The sequence below is a fragment of the Castor canadensis genome, chromosome 2, assembly GCF_047511655.1.
Source record: "Castor canadensis chromosome 2, mCasCan1.hap1v2, whole genome shotgun sequence".
Lineage (NCBI taxonomy): Eukaryota > Metazoa > Chordata > Mammalia > Rodentia > Castoridae > Castor > Castor canadensis.
In genome coordinates, this window is record NC_133387.1 from 90,855,252 (window position 1) to 90,871,042 (window position 15,791).

General features: G+C 40.0%; 1 long non-coding RNA gene across 1 annotated transcript in view; it reads left to right on the forward strand.

Annotated features, from left to right (window-relative positions):
• LOC141420722 (uncharacterized) overlaps nucleotides 1–15,185 on the forward strand; it is a 34,591-nt gene extending 19,406 nt beyond the window's left edge. The window contains exon 4 of the long non-coding RNA XR_012445268.1: nucleotides 530–15,185. This is a non-coding gene — a long non-coding RNA (uncharacterized lncRNA). The remainder of the gene's footprint in view (nucleotides 1–529) is intronic.
• The last annotated feature ends 606 nt before the right edge of the window (nucleotides 15,186–15,791 follow it).

Sequence of the window (15,791 nt, forward strand, 5' to 3'; positions counted from 1 at the left end):
TGCCAGCATCACTACTCTTGAACTTTGGGGCCATTATGAAGTAAAATAAAGGTTCCTAAGCACAAGCACTGCAATACCACAACAGTCAATCTGGTAACCAAGAGGACCACTAAGTGAATAATGGGTGGGTAGTATATACTGTGTAGACACATGGACAAAGGGATGTTTCATGCTCCAGGAGGGTTGGATCAAGACAATACAAGGGTTTAACATGCCACTGAGAACATCATGCATTATTAAACTTAGAGCTTATTTCTGGAATTTTCCATTTTCTATATTGGGATCATGGCTGGCCACAGGTAACTGAAACCACAGAACATGAAACCATGGACAAAAAGGACTACTGTATTCCATACATGCACTACAATATCTATTCCTGGATATTTTGGACACATAATATAAAATACAATGGAGCCTTATAAGTTGACTGGTATAATTTAAGTTTGAGTTTCAATGACTTTCACATGTTCTGTTTCTCTGACTCCCTTTTAAGACTAAATAGAAGCTGAGTTCTCTCTGTGTTTTCCAGAGATTGACATAACCAGAAAATGTGGTTGGTCTCACCACTTCCAGATCAGTGAGCAGCAAAAGATGGAGAAACTCTGGAGCCAGCTGCTTAGGGTCTTTATCACTGGTTGGATTGTAGTCCCCAAGTCCCCTTAAACTGGCCCTTGAGTATGACCAAATCCAGGCTAAGTAATTCACAAATGTGTATAAGATATTTTAAAATAAAAAGTAATGTTAAGTAATAATGAAACAATAAATTCTCAAACAGCAAAACACAATGTAGATATTTTGGGGAAGGGAGGTACTAGGGTTTGAACTCAGCCTCACACTTGCTAGGCAGTCACTCTACCACTTGAGCCACTCAAGCCATTTTTTTGTGTTGGGCATATATTTTCATTATCATATTATTAGCTTGTTGGGGGAACAATGTGACATTTACAAAAGTTCTTACAATATATCATAGTTGAATCCACCCCCTCTGTGTTGGGTATTTTTGAAATAGGGTTTTGTGAACTATTTGCTGGGGCTGGCTTCAAACTGTGATGCTCCTGATCTGTGCCTCCTGAGTAGCTAGGATTACAGGTTGAGAGCCACTGGCACCTGGCAACAATGCAGATTTTTGAATCATGTTTTCTCTCTGAGGATCAGTATCTGATAACCAGTTCAATAAATTCATGTACTCTAAATATCTCAAAGATCATGCTTTATGTCCTAAAATATGATCAACTTTGGATTAAGTTCCATGGCCTTCTGAGAAGAATGTGTACCCTGTGGCATAATTTGTAGACGTCTATTAACTCCACTTGATCTATAGTATCATTTAATTCTGAAGTTACATGTTGATTTTTTTTGTCTAGATGGCCTAGCTATGAGATTGGGGTATTGAAGTCACATACTATTATTGTGTTTGGGTCTATCTGTGCCTTTATGTACACTAGTGTTTGTTTTATAAAATTGAGTATGCCAATGTCTGGTGTGTATATGTCCAATATTGTTATTTCCTCTCTTTTTTTGGTGGTACTGGGGTATATATGAGCTCAGGGCCTAGTACTTGCTAGGCAGGTGCTCTACCACTTGAGCCATGCCCCCAACCCTTTTTTGCTTTAATTATTTTTCAAGTAGAGTATTGCATTTTTGCCTGGGCCAACATTGACCACAATCTTCTCACCTACAGCCTCCCATATAGCTGAGACGACAGGTACCTGCCATCAAGCCCAGCTTCTTAATTGGGATTTACCTCACTGATTTTTTGCCCTAGCTTCAAACTGCAATCCTCCCAAACCCTACCCTCTATCTATATGAAGTGACTTTTTTGTCATTTCTGATTAATTTTGTGTTGAAGTCAGCTTTGTCTGATATAAGTATAACTACTCCTGCTTGCTTTGGTGTTCCATTTGCTTGGAATATCTCTTCCATTCTCTCATTTTAAGCCTGTGCTTGTCTTTGCCAGTGAGGTGCATTTCCTGTAGGCAACAAAAGAGTTTTTGTAGATTTTTTTTTTTTTGGTGGGTGGGGTAACTGGGGTTTAAACTCAGGGCTTCGCCCTTGCTAAGCAAGCTCTTGATCACATAAGTCATGCTCACAGCCCTGGTTGGATTTTTAAATCCAATATCTGCCAGTCTATGTCTTTTGATTGGAGACTCGAAACCATTGACATTATTGAAAGGTATGTAGTCATTCCTGTCATTTTGTTGTTTTTGTAATGCTTTATTCTTTCCTATTCCTTATTTGCTTATCTACTCATCTAATGAGATTTATTCATTCCTGTATTTTTCTGGTTGCATTTATCTTCCTCTTCTGTGTGTAGGATTCCTTTAACTATCTTCTACAGTGCTTGGTTAGTGGTCATGAATTCCTTTAGCTTTTTTTCATCATGGAAGGTTTTTCTTTTTCCTTCATTTATGAAAGAAAACTTTGCTGTATACAGTTTTCTAGATTGGCAGTTATTTTCTTTTGGGGCTTGAAATATACATTCCTAATCCTCCTTGCTTTTAAAGTTTCTCTTTCTCACTTTAATGATGACCTGCTTTTAGTCTATTGAAAGTATATTCCTTTCCAAATAAACTTTACTATCACTTTCACCTCAAAGAAAAAAAGTTTCAGCTGGGCATCTGTGGCTCATACCTATAATCCTATCTACCTGTAATCCAGAGATCAGGAAGCTCAAGGATTGAAGCCAGCCCAGGCAAATAGTTCATGAGAGCCTATCTTGAAAATACCCAACACAAAAAAAGGCTAGATGAATGGCTCAAGTAGTAGAGTGCCTGCCTGGCAAGCATGAAGCCCTGAGTTCAAACTCCAGTACTGCCAAAAAAAATTAATATTTCAAAGGACAAAGTTTATCTTTAAATGAACTGCTTTAGCCAGTTTTTGTATTTAGCCTGTAATCATATGTCAAGATGTTTTTCAATAGTAGAGAGAAACCCCAGTACCACCAAAAACAATTGGTAGACAAAAACTGTATTTCTATTTCTCTAATGAAAGAAACTCAAATATGGATTTCATATGTTCTCAAAAGTAATAAAATATTACTTCAAAAAAGGCTCCTTTCATCATGCTTAGCCATTTTTTCCAGATATAAACTGTTATGTTGTATTGTGTATCAGCCTAAAATAAAGTTCTTACTGAAACCTCTTTCTTTTTTCTTTTCTTTTTTTTCTGGTGAGACTGGAGTTCAAACTCAGGGCTTTGCCCTGGCAAAGAGGGCTTTCTGCACCTTTAGCCATACCTCCAATCCATTTTGTTGTTATTTTAGAGATGGGGTCTGGAGAACTATTCTTCTGGGCTGGCCTCAAACATGAGCCTCCTGATCCCAGCCCCCAAGTAGCTAGGGTTACAGGCATGAGCCACTGGCTCCCAGCAAATCTCTTTCAATACGCAGCAAAATACATGAGCTCTGTAATAATAGCTAAATGCTATTTAGCTTCAATTTTTACCTTGTACTATATGAGAGTTTAAAAATGTTAAATGCTATTCAAATCTGTTTAATGAATAGCTTTGACTTTCAGGTAGAGGATTTAGATTAGATTCTCTCCCTGTTCTATGACTCAGCAGAATGGAGATTCCTAGGCTTTGTCTACGCAGCCAGATCCCCACCTCCCTTTTTGATCTGAATTGTCGAAGCTGCCTGTCCAGTCAGTGTGCATATGAAGCAGAATAAAGGATCAGACTGAATAAATTCTAATGGATTTAGGGCAGTCTTCATTTCAAGGGAAATCTACAATATAAAATTATTGATAATAAAAATGAAGCATAGTAGATTATAAAAAATACAATGTAAGAGAAAAAAACCCCAGAAGAATATATCAGAATTCATCTCAAAGAATTGGGAATTCTTGTACCTCTTCCAACTTCAGTTTGGAACTCATTAGAACAACCAAACTTTGCTCATCAAAATAAAAACCCAAAAAATAAAACAAATTTAAAATTTTTCACATAAATATTATGATGAGTTTAAGGAGAGTTATTCTATTCTGGATATAACATTGAAATCAGAAGACTTAAAAGTTCAAAGAAATGTGGATGGTCATCAGGTATTTTTAAAGTAAGATAGATAAACGCCAATTCCAAGAAAGTGAAATTAGAATGAGCTCAGCATTTTGTAATACATATTCAAAGAAACAAGCCTCCAAAGGAATCAACTAATGGAAGTTGGAGTAAACACGAACTTTTTAAAAACAAATACCAAATGTAGAATTAGAGGCCTTGATATAGGGTACCATCCACCAGTAATAATTCCAGTAGGGTGGGAACCACACGGAACAAATGAAAGAGGGGAACAGATTCTGGTTTCAGAAGACTTGATATGAACAGAGACTATTTTGGGATCCGTTGTCTGAGAATTCTGTATCAGTTCTGTATCAGTCAGCATGATTTCAGGAGTAAAACAACATCAAAATAGAAAAATCCAAGCCTAAATAGGTTAATTCTAAAGTAGTCCATCCTAAGACTGGTGATGAGATACCTATAGTAGTTCCCAGCTTCATACCACACATAGCAAGCCCCTGAGAATGAACAGCTCTTTCCAGGGATCTCTCTTAAGAGAATCCCCCAACAAACTTCCCAAATTGAGTCACATACTGATTTCTGAATCTAACACTGAAAAGGGTGTAGATTATTCTCATTGTCCTAAACAATTTGGACTTTTCAGTAGAGTCACTGATAACAGCTTGTTTCTCAATGGTGGAAGTCTATGATAGATGTTGAAAAGTCACCACATTGCTCACCATTGTTTCCAAGAATGTCTCTGAAAGAACTAGAAATTGATGCTGGAACCCCACCATATATCTTTAAGAGTTTGGAACTTATCTCTGAATTACTTAGGACTTCGGACTAGCTAGTGAAAGAAACACAACTCCAATCAGCATAAGCAAATTATGGAACTGAATGGTTTTCAGCATCTAAGAAAATGTTAACCCTTTTCTTTGCTGACCCAGAGGGAACATGGAGGAATGCATATGGGCCAAGGTTGGAATAGGATCGTGAATGCTTAGGGTTGTCTTTCTATCACTCACCTTTGCTCCTTTCTGCATATCCACACCTTTCTTTCCCACCCAGACTGGCCTTTTCCATATAGTAGGAAATTTAGCTGTTAACAGCTCCCAAGATTTTTATCCCAAGCATCAGACACTGGGAATGACTGACTTCAAGGCCTTTCTGGTCCCAAGTCCAAAAATCATTGGAAAGAGTCTCATTGTCTGAATTTGAGTTAGATGACAATCCCTGGTCTAATCAACCAAAGCCAGGTTTGAGGGTCACCAGAACTAACATAGTACTAACACCTGTACTAACATTGTGTTCTAAATACATGGAGGAAGAGATGGTTCCCATAAAAGGAATCCTGGAGGACAACCTCAAGTATCCACTACAACTGAAGTAGAATAAACTTCACAGTGTTGTAAACGGCATAGAGTTCTCATTCTGAGAGAGGGCTGCTTCATTTGCAAAAATCCTTCATAAAAGTAATTCCACAGTTATCCTAGATAATAGATATGACAACTGAAGTCAAGATTAGCAAAGCAAAAAAGCTCCTCTTGTGCCTTCCTTTTTTCTGAGAGATAGACATGCTTAGCTTATTTCAGGCACAGGAAAAGGGACAGAATTTGACAGTGTTATTTTTCAAAGTCCTGGGGATTAAATGCCTCTCATCCCTCAAAACTGATGACAGTTATAAAATGGGACAGGACTTCATGAGAAAGAAGAAAGAGATTATTTGGGAGCTGGTACTGGTTGGAGAAGCAGGGTCTACATCTTAGAAGGATACAGGGATATAGGTTTCTCTCTTGAGTGGGGTCCCCCAATGGAAGTGCCTGAGAAAGTCTTGAGTACAAGTACTTTTGGAGGTTATTCCAGAAAGCAAGGGAGGAAAACACAGAAGTATGTTATGATAGACAACTATAAGTGCATTAAAGTGCACTTCTACTCAACTGTAGCTATATCCCACTAGAGAAACTCCAAGAGTCTGTAGAACACATTTCAGAATTCATACCCGACAGGGAGAAATGGACTGGCATTTGAAATTGAGGCTTTTCACTTGCAAAGCAGGCACTCTACCACCTGAGCCACACCTCCAGTGCATTTTGCTCTGGTTATTTTGGAGATGGGATCTTTCAAACTATTTGTCTAGTCTAGCCTCAAACTGTGACCCTCCTGATCTCAGTTTTCCAAGTACCAAGGATTACAGGAGTGAGCTACTGATGCTTGGCTGTCCTGTGATTTGAAAGGGTAACTTTGCTGGATGAAATAATCTTGTTTTATAGTTATTTTCTTTCAGGGCTTGTAATACATCATTCCATGCTCTCTTGGCCTTTAAAGCTTCTGCTGAGAAGTCTGCTGTTTGCCTTTGTAAGTAACTTAGCACTTCTCTCTTGCAGATTTCAGAATTCTTTTCTGGGAGGTGGGGTACTTGGGCTTGAACTCAGTGTTTCACACTTTCCAGGGAGGTGCTTTACCACTTGAGTCACACCCCAGTCCTTTTTTCTCTAGTTATTTTTCAGATTGGTTCTTACATTTTTGCTCAAAGCCAACCTCAGACCACAATCCTCCTACCTATGGCCTCCCATATAGCTGACAGTCACATGCTACCATGCCCAGCTTATTGATTAAGATGGTGTCTCACTAGCTTTTTGCCCAAGCTGATCTCAAACCATGCTCTGTACTTTGGCAGTTTAACTATAATATGATATGGAGATACTCTTTTATGGCTATGTCTATTTGAGGTTCTGGATGCCTGCTGTACCTGTATGTCCATATCTTTCGCAAGATTTGGGGAATATTTTGCTATTTTTTCATTGAATAATGAGACAATATTTCTTTGTCTTTACTCAATCTCAGCCCTTTTCTATGCTAAACACTTTCAAGTTTTGCTTCAGAGATCTTGAAAGTTCTGGTCATAATTTCTTATTTTTTTATTACTATCCAAATATTCATCAGCCTGTCCTTAAGCCCCAATCTTCTATCTTATGCTTGATCTAGTCTATTGAAGATGCTTTCCACTGAGTTTTTATTTGATTTATTGAGTTTTTCATTTCCAAAATTTGTATTATTTTTTCAGAATCTCTCTCATTGACGAATTTCTCATCCATATCCTTTTCCTTACTTCATTCAGTTATTCACTTGTATCCTCTTTGAAGTAATCAATCATTTTTTAAAATTAGTTCTTGAATTCTTTGGCATTTTAACCATGTTAACATCTTTTTATTCACTTACAAGAGTCATGAACTTTTGGAAGAGTCATGTTAACTTGTTTTTTCATATTTATTGTGTCTCTATATTGAAATTTGCACATCTGTTGTAATGGATAGTCCTTCTACTTTTATGAGAGGATCTTCTTAGTGAGCACCCTTCCTTTGAGACTCAATCCCTAGTACCATTCAGAGGGAAGGAAACAAACCACTGTAAAAGCAATGACAGTATAGAAATACAATAAAAATCAATTAAAATGGTTGGAGAAGTGGCTTCAGTGGAAGAGTGCCTGCCTAGCAAGTGCAAAACCATGAGTTCAAACTCTAGTACTGCAAAAAAAAAAAAAAAAAATCAATTGAACACAGCTACTAAACCACCAGTAACCACAGAAAAGATGGTGACAAAAAAAATGTACACTAGCCTATAAAGAAAAAAAGTTAATAAAGGTAAAAGTTACAATAGTAAAAGAATGAAATAAAAGCCAGTTGCTTGTGGCTCACTCTGTCATCCTAGTTACTTGGGAGGTGGAGATCAGGAGGAAGTCACTGTGGGTATGCCTTTGAAAGGCATATCTTGTCCAAGATCTTTCCTTCTGTCTCTCTGCTTCCTGGCTGCCATGAGGTGAGCAGTTCTATTATACTGCCTCCTGCTGTAATGCTGTTCTGCCTTACCAACATATCCAGAAACAACAGAAATAAGTGACTATGGACTGAACCCTTTGAAACTGTAAGCCAAAATAAATCTTTACTCCTTTAAGTTTATTTTCTCAGGTATTTTGTGACAGTAACAAAAGGCTGACTGACACAGGGTGAGACCCAACACAAAATGTACAGAGTATCTACTATAAGCCTGGTTCTGGATATATCTTGTCTCATGGCACCATTCAAAGCAGACTTTTTACAAGGGGAAAAAAGGGAGCATCTTGGTTCAGGTTGCATGGTCTTCACCCAGAGATAAGAGCATAAGAGGCAGGAACTAGGCCCCATTTCCATTCTTATTCCCCAGAAGATGTAAAGGAACCTCAAATTACCTGGTCAATTTTCAGATACCATCCCTCCTGCTGGTGAAGGTGCAGAGATCCCAAGTCTAGCTTACAAATAGGAAAATTATTTTATTTTGGGGAGTGAGCAGGCATCTAGTCACTGAATTTTTGGAATTGCTTTTTGATAGGGTAGTGGTAGCCTTAGTGATCTTACACACTTTGAAGCCCATTGTCTTGCTCAGGGGCCTGCTTTCATCCACAGTGATGCTGCTGCTGCTGATCTAGATGCCTCTGTGGAAGTAGGTGGGGGGCATGTCATTAAGAGGGGCCATTCCAATAAGCCTCCCCATCACCAGGATGAGTGCTCTCCACTGTGGCTGCATCAAGCCTCAACCAACTTCCAGTTGCCTCCTAGTATTTGTTGAGCAAAGGCACCAAGCTCAATGCTTTATACACAGAGGTAGATATTCTCCATCTGTTGTGATCTCTATTTTACAAGAACAAACTGAAGGATCCAAGAGATGGTCAGCAGCCTCCCCACTCTCTCCTTCTCCCCCATAAGTTTACATCCCCCTCCCCCACATAACAGCCAGGGGATCCTGTTAACAATTATACCAAGTCCATGATAAGTATGAAAGCTTGCTCTGTATCAAACAGCTATGGAGCAACACAGTCAAAACCCAAATGAGTGTCAAGTCCAAAGCCAGTATAACTTCACTACTCTGGAAGAATGTCTTCCTTTACATTAAGAGACTCAAGTTTAGAGAACTCCTGGGAAGTTCAGGAAGCCCTAGATCTCCCAGAGCCTTCAGTGAAATAAACCTGTTTGTCAGGATATCTTTTACTTTTACGAAAATAGACACCTGTACTCTGTATGCATGTAAACTACTTCTTAATACTTTAATACATTCACTAACACAAAGCCCTTTGTAAGATAGGTGGGCTATTTTTGCTGCTTTGAGTTTATCTGAGGCAGGATGAATGTGGAACAAGCAACAGGGTAAAAAACCTATGTATGATACCTCCCTCCCCAGGGACACTTCCCAGGTCTGGGGATTTAAGGAATTCAATACCTATTAAGTGAAGAGACTTTGTCTGCAGAAGGAGCAAGTTCTAAAGAGTGCATATGATGTATGAGGCAGTGTTTTCCAGCCTGGGGATTGTGCAGTACAAAAGAACTGGATAATTTTAGCAAGATCACCTCCAGGTGATTTCCCCAGTGAAAAGCCAAGTGGATAAGACTCCTCCTTCCCTCTTCCAGCAATCTCATCTGTGATTATTCTTTCAACTTCTGGAAGATACTGGATTACCCATAAAATCCTTTGTTCTACTCAACAATCTCCTAGTATCACCACTTGCCATGGTGACTGGGCAGTGACCCTGATGATTTGTTGGCATTTAGGGGGCATCTGCACTCCTCCAGGGCTCATGAAAAGCATCAAGGCTACAGATAGGGTCAAGGTCTAGTCCAGCCCTCCAAGAACTTTAAGGGATGAAAGACTCACATTCACTGTATGTGTGAAATTAGATAACAACTTTCAGGCATCTGGCATTAAAACTGGAGTTCTAGGCCCGAGGCCCATACTTCAGGGACTACACATGTCAGGTCTGGCCATTGCCCAACACACCAAATAAATAGACAAGTAGTGGTAAATGTTAGGTCCAAGTCCTGTGACCAATGCACAAGGTGTGAAAGATTTCACAAAGGCTTGAGTTAAAGGAGAGGGAAAGTTTTATTTACTTTCCAAAGGAGGAAAGGACAAGATACCATAGGCAGTATCCACACTGTGCAGTAACTGATATGAGGATTTTTTTTTTTTTTTTGGTGATACTGGGATTTGAACTCAAGGTCTTGAGCTTGCTTGTCAGGCACTATGACACTTAAGTTACTCTTCCAGCCCTACTGTGTGTTTTTGTAAGATGGGGTTTGTAGGAACATGGGTGAGAGAATGGAATGGGTTGCTGTTGTTCCCTTTGACAGATAGTTGAATGGTTTGAATGGTTTGTGGATTAGACCAGCATGTTGACCAGTTGCAGTTTGGATGGGAGACCTGTCTTCAAAGTCTTGGATACTGTGGTTTCTCAGAGAAGAACACAAAAGTTACTAGCTGGGTCTGGTCTGAAAAAGATAAGCAAGGTTAAACAGGAGTGTACACAAAATGGAGTCCACATACAAAATGGAGTTACGTAGGCCCATTTGTTAGCTTTACAATGAAGGACAGAGTAAGAAAGTTTATTAAATGGAATAGGCAGCCACAGGAAAAGGCAAAGTAAGCATGCCAGTCCATCTTAATCCATCTTCCATGTACAGACATGAGCATTAGATTTAAATAGACAGAGAATTTGGGCAGGGAGAAGTACATAGTTATACAGTCACAGGTGATCATTATCCCAGTCCTGGTTTGGTAAGGGGTTCTAGGAGAAGTTGCTATCTCTATCATCACATGAGGGGAGCAGTCTGGTGAGGATAAGCAAGTCATTGTTGCCTGGCAGGTGGTCTGTCCTGAGGAGGCTCTGCTGCTCATTCCCTTGGGAGCAGTTTCCTCCATGCCTCCTGGTAAAGACATTATCTATAAGTCCTGTCCTTCCTGGATTCCAATGTGGCTGCAAGGTGAATGACTTAGAACAAAGACAGAAACAAAAATGGAAGCCCAGCACTGGTGGCTCATTCTTGTAATCCTAATAGTTCATGAAACCCCATCTCCAAAAAAAATAATAATAACTATAGTAAAATGAACTGGAGGTGTGGCTCAAGTGTTAGAGTGCCTGCTTTGCAAGTGGAGAGCCCTGACTTCAAGCCCCAGTCCCACCAAAAAAAAAAAAAAAAAAAAAAAATGGAGGCAGGGATGCCAAGATTTCTCCTGCTTTTAGTTAATTCATAGGCCCAAGTAAGGAGTGGGAGCTTTTCAACAAAAGCATTTTAATTACCAGTGTCTGGTTACACATGGATACAGAATGAATGTTGGTTTTCTTTTCCTCTCCCTTAATAGTCTTCAAAATAGTTTCTCAGAGCCTCTCCAAAATCAACTTAGAATGAGACAAAATAAAAGCAACTACCTGAGTAGAGAATACTGTGAATAGAGAAAGGCAAATTAAAACATTTTCTCTAATCTCATATTCAGTTAAGGACATTCCATGCAATTAGGCCGTGGTGTAGCACTGAGGTTAAGACATGGACTCGGGTCTAGACCACAATTCTGACTCGACACCTTGGCTACAACTTCCCACTTTTCCCTTTTGTACACAGTGTTGAGGTCAATCTCTTGCCCCTACTACAAAACCCCAATCCAGTAGTCTCTATACCTAATGTGATAGTACCTCTAAATAATGCCTACCATGAATTACTTTTTTCTTTTATATATGTATGTATAGTTAAGTATGCATGTCTGGTTAAATGACACAGGAAGCAATAATACATACCACCTCACTGAATTGTTATGAATAGCATGTTTAGAACAGTGTTCAGCACAAAGGAATGACTACACTAAATGTTACTTACCCAGGGCACTCAGCTGGTGAATATGGGCTAGAACTAGTCCCCAAGTGCAGGACTTTGACACCACATCCTATATCTCCTCTGACCACACACTTTCCATTTTCCAAGTCACCCACATTGTTATTTGATTCACAGAATTCCTTGGGTCCCACCTCTTGAGAGGTGGTGATCCCACTAGAGTCATCATTTCATTCCTCCTTAAAGGGAGCATTGTTATTAATTTGCCAAGTAAATGTTCCATTAGCACTCAGCTCAATGATTCTTTCTTTGGGTGGCATTTCCTGATTACCCCCAGAGGAGCTGACTACTTTCCCCTTCCCATTGTGCACCCACAGCACTCTTTTTCACCCTGTGTATAGTATCCCATGGCAGAAAGGGCTCTCCTAAATCCTTCACCTAATTAAGAGCTTCTTCTCTCACTTTTTGTATTGATTTTTGTCCTGCCCTTTGGCAGTACTGGCATATAAGCAGTGTTCAACATATATGACATGAGAGCACAGATGGGTGGATTTCAAATGAAGCCACAATCAAATAAATTAACCCCAGATGGCAACTGGGGTATGGAAGTAGAAAGCCTAATCTCTGTGACTCCAAAACCTCCCTAAGATGTTGGAGCCACACCAGGGTAACTATGACTGCCTGTAGCCAAAATAACAACTGCCATTACACTAGGTGTGGGGAAAAAATTCAAAGACTGACCCACAAATCAGCCTTTAATTGCACCTAACAGCTGTGACCCGCAGCACAGCCAGCAAGGCGGGGCTGCTGCTGCAGCTTCTGCCACCAGCTCTAAACCTGCCTGCGAGACATTCAACAGAACAAACAGGTAAGCACCATGCATCACATGAAATCCTGCCAGCCACCCCTGGGATAAACCAGCACAGCCCCTGGGCAGACTGAGACCCCACAAGAAAACTGAATAACAAACAGCAAACTGTAACCTAGCACAACAGCAGAGGGGGTGGGAACACTGAAAGTGCACTGGAGAAAGGGGGAAGAGCCAGGAACTAATCTTAACATGAATTATCCATAAACAAACTCTGGAAAGTCTGGAAGGTGGAGAACAGGTGGGCAATAAGCCACTTCTTGAAGCAGGGCAGGTAGCAGATCACAGAGATCATCTCCTGAGCCAGTGAGCAGCACCCGAAGCCAAACTGCCCTGCAAAACTGAAAAACAAACAGCAAACAGTCATAACACACTGACAACAGAGGGGGTTGATGGAACACTGAAACTGCCCCAGAGAAAGGGGGCGGGTCAAAGAAATAAACCCCCAGTGCAGAAACCCCAGTAAACAAGCACAGCAAAAAGCCACCTCCAAAGCAGGGCAAACAGTGGATTACAGAGCTGATCTGAACCTGAGGGCAGCATTCAAACCTGAACTGCCCCACCTCACTAGGGGAGGAGCTGACCAAGCAGCTGCACCTGAAGGGTAACACAGCTATCAGCTGAGGAAATCAATAGCTCTGACCACCCTGCATGATCTGGCAAAGCTTTCTTATCTCACAATTTCAGTTTAACTGGTAGACAGAGAACAAAACACTACTCACAAGCCAATCACCTGGTGAGACCACATCAGAATTTTGGCTTATATACTAATACCAGGACTGGATGCTGGAGGAGCATTGGGGACCAGGCACAACCCTGGACTGGGAATAATGCAGTTTGCACAGCCTCTCCATGTAGAAGTTTGCACAGCCTCTTCTACCATAATTTCCCCAGTACCTGGTGTCTTGACCTTTGTTCTCACATCTCCTTGAAGAATACAACCTGCTGTGTCTGCATACCAGCCCCCGATGCAAAACTAGACAAAGTATCAGAACTGTTAGGAAACTCCCTGATGCTAAATTAATCAATACCTTAGATAAGGTGTCCTGCGTGCCTTGATGATTCCAGAACTGATGTGTTGTAATTAGCCTTAGGAAAATTAGCCCACCAAATCTCATTCCTTTTACCTTGCATCAAGAATTATAAAAGCTTGATTTTTACCTGAGTCTTTTCCTTGTACTGACCTAATAAAATATACACTCTGGCTTACATAGGTGCTCACGTTTCCCATTGGGAACGTGCAGCCCTCCCGATACCAGCTTTCTGTTTTATGTTGTATGTCTGTATGTTTGTGTGTGTTTTATTTCTCATTTTCTGTTGCTCTTAGTCAGGCTCACGCAGCATACCCATGCAGGCCAGGGCAGAGGAGTAACTCCAGAACTTAAACTAAGACTGAAATTCTATTGTTCCTGAACCTGTTTTTCTTTTTTTTTCTCTTTCCTTTTCTTTTGTTTGTTCATTTTTTCCCATTGATTTCTTTGGGTTTTTTTGTTTGTTTTGTTGTTGTGGGTTTTCTATTTTTATTTCTGTTCCTATTATCTTTTTTTTTCTTTCTATACTATCAACTTTACCATCATCATCTTCTCATCCCTACTCTCACACCCTTCACTTTTCCTCCTTCTCCTGTGCTAAAATCCATTGCTCCCCTCCCCAACAACTCATTCTGCCCCTTCTCACCCACTCTATTTCCCCAGCCCTCACCTTCCCCTCCTATTCTCGCCCAACCTGTCACCAGACTACCCCTCCCTCCTACATACTCACTACCCACTGACAAACCTACTATACCAACTTTACATAACCTCAAACCCCTGCATTCCCTAAAACAAGCACCCTCTACTACAAAAGAATACACCCAAACACACACAAGGACCACAAAAACCAGCAGCCCCCACACTACTTCCCCCAATCGCCCACCCCTCTTCCCACCTCCCCCTTTTGTGCCACACTATCCAACTCCCCAAGTTACTATAGCTAGCATTACAAATGCAAACCCTCCAACTCCCACTGCTTATAGATATTACCATCAAGGGGTCTTCTATGTAACATATAAACTACTGGTCAGGTATTAAACTTGAGTTATACCCAGACCAGGGACGGAAATAGCACACCAATGTAGCCAAAAACCCAAGACAGCCACAAAACAAAAATAAAATCGAGGGAAAGATAACAGGTGACTAAAACCACCAACTAGCCTATCAAGAACATAGTTGCACAGTACCAAATGGAGCAATGGGAAGAAGAAAAAGGGATGGAAACAACTCTCTCCCCCAAAATAATTTCATACAGGATTCAGAGGGAAACAAAGAAAATGGATACCCAGTTCCTGACTCCAACAAAACAAAGATAAATGACACCAAGGAACCCAGCAATGCCCACAAAAACACACTCCAAAAAGAAATCCTGCAAGTAATCACTGAGAACTTCATGGAGACGATATGAAACATGGTTAACCAAAATGTACAAGATACACTTGATAAATTTCAAGACACCAAAAATAAAGAATATGAGAAGACACAGAAACAAATGAACTCAGAGGAGCCCTAAATAAACATCAAAGAGGAACAGAGAATACTATAAATAGAGAGATACATGAATTAAAGATGAAAGCAGAAAATATTAAAGAGGAAGTGACCCATGATATGGAAAACCTCAGAAAAAAGAATCAAATAGAAACACAAAACAAAATGGAAGTCCACTCCAGCAGAGTAGAACAAGTAGAAGACAGAATCTCAGAACTCAATGATAAAATAGAAATTAAAGGAAAAACTGAAGAATGGAACTCAAGACCTGTGAAAGAACTATACAAGAACTCACTGACTTTTTGTCAAAACACCAAACCTGAGAATCATGGGCATTGAAGAAGAAGAAGAGGTCCAAGCAAAAGGGATCCATAATATATTCAATAAAATAATAACAGAAAATTTTCCACATCTAGAGAAAGATATGCCCATTCAGGTACAGGAAGCCTCCAGGATACCAAATAGACTTGACCAAAATAGAACTTCCCCATGACATATTATCATTAAAACAACAAGCACAGAGAATAGAGAAAGAATATTGAAGGCTGTAAGAGAGAAAAAACAAATAACACATAAAGGTAAACCCATCAAAATCACAGATTTCTCAATGGAAATCTTAAAAGCAAGAAGGGCATAGAGTGAGGTATTCTGGGCACTGAATGAAAATAACTTCAACCCTAGGACACTCTACTCAGAAAAATTACCATTCTAAATAGATGGAGCAATAAAAATCTTCCACAATAAGCAGAAACTAAAACAATATATGACCACCAAGCC